Raw genomic sequence first — 1,801 nt, 5'->3', positions numbered from 1 at the left:
TGGGGTCAATGCCATTGATGTTTTAGATGTAGCTCTGGTTAAATACAACTGGATTAAATAAGAATATCATCCAATCCCTGTTTGGATATTATTTTGAATGTTTCATTATCTGGTAAAACATCTTTTACTTTTAGTAGAATCCGTGAAGAATCTTTAAACCAAATAACCCTCGGACCATTATGGGTCCGAATTGAACAATTTTAGCTACTTTATACTCAGTGTTTTTCCCTGTTTTTATGCTAATGGGATGAGATTTTCCAGGCGTCAGTGGTTTTGTCAAGGTTAAAAAAATGGCCACTTCACTTCTCATTACAGCATCATTGAAATACGACCCTCTGCCCAGATGGAAACTAAAACAACATAAAAATAATAATAATAATAATTTTACCATTATATAACATATGGTATCTGTGTATCTGACCACATTTTAATCTGCAACTATGGGATCAAATGGGATATTTTTTGTCCATCATAAAATCAAACATTCAACCATTAGTTGGCAGTATGATCAGTGTAGGGGTTCTAATCTGAAGCGGTCTAATGATATATATATTTTTTTTCTGTTTTGGTATTATTGATTATAAATAAGTTCTATAACTGAAAAACAAATAGTCTGGATGAACTGAAAGCATATCCCAAATACTGCAAACATTCCTCTCCAACCTCAAAAATTATATTTTGTGTTTATTTGTGATTAAATATGTTGAGCTATTTCAACTAATATAGCTCACATTTTTCTTACTGATTTGCTTGCTTAAATGTCTTCAGTGAATCTTAATCCACACTAATCAGTCTACAGCAATATCCAATTTTATTTGAACATTAATTAATGGAATGGGGTTTAAAAACAATATTTCAGGCCGTTTTTGCGATTACGAGTCTTACTTGTTTATAACTTTAAACATATTGACATTGCCATTGATTATAATTTTGCTTTGCTAGAATGAAAACGGGTTCAAAATGTTGCAGTCAAAATATTCTTCTTGACATCAGCCTTTAAATGAGGAAAATTAATGAAGAGGAAAGTGATTCCCAAAGAGCTGCACATACATAAAGGAAGACCTTTAATTAAATCTGTTCCAGTTCTATATAATTTCACTGCTCCACAAGAAAAGCACAACAGCATACCGACTCTTCCAAAATGAAGCTATATCTTATCGGATCCTGATGAGGTCTGTCCAAGTGCAAGGAAGCCACCGATAAGTAGTAGTCAGCTCTATTTTACTTATGATGCCAATAAATCCCAGAATTTATCTCTGCTGTTTTCGGGGTGACAGGTGCAACACAGCCAGCCGAAGCACGGACTCTAGTGGGGTCTCGGGCGTCTTGTGCCAACCAATGGGACGGCGCACCATGCCGGAGTCGAGCGGAGTTTGGGGTGATCGTCGGGCACCTGTGCCAATCAGGGCGCGGGTGGGAGGAGTTCAGGGGACTTGGAGGTGTGTCTCGAGAATGCGAGTCTGCAGCTGCATATTGTGTCTAAGACGGGGAGTAATGGTATGAGTACAGTGCTTTACGCAATTTTTTTTTATTTTTTTTGGCAAGCTTTTGGTTTTCGGTGAGTGAGTTGGAAGCTGATTTTCCACAATTTCTGTTCTTGCGTCAGTGACAGATTAAGCCAGAAGGCACAACAAGAGACGACGCAAAGAACAGTTGGACAAACTGTAAACTTGGGCAGAAGCAGCCCCAAAGTGCTCCCAAAACTCGCAGTCTGAGGAGCCGTCAAAAAAAAAAAAAAAAAAAAAAAAAAACCCAAAAAGGCCCACCCTTTTTTTTGGGGAAGGGGGGAAACATCGCCGGG

The 1,801-nt window shown here is 37.9% G+C and overlaps 1 long non-coding RNA gene across 1 annotated transcript; it reads left to right on the top strand.

Annotated features, from left to right (window-relative positions):
* Positions 1-698: 698 nt before the first annotated feature.
* LOC106938498 (uncharacterized) lies at positions 699-1,697 on the top strand. The gene is made up of 2 exons (XR_001422637.1): positions 699-1,497; positions 1,607-1,697. It is a non-coding gene; the product is annotated as an uncharacterized LOC106938498 (long non-coding RNA).
* Positions 1,698-1,801: the final 104 nt, after the last annotated feature.

The sequence above is a fragment of the Poecilia latipinna genome, unplaced genomic scaffold (assembly GCF_001443285.1).
Source record: "Poecilia latipinna isolate Pla-1442-1.1 unplaced genomic scaffold, P_latipinna-1.0 Scaffold2607, whole genome shotgun sequence".
Taxonomy (NCBI): domain Eukaryota; kingdom Metazoa; phylum Chordata; class Actinopteri; order Cyprinodontiformes; family Poeciliidae; genus Poecilia; species Poecilia latipinna.
The sequence above is the reverse complement of the archived record's forward strand: the minus strand, read 5'-3'. Positions and strand labels throughout refer to the sequence as shown.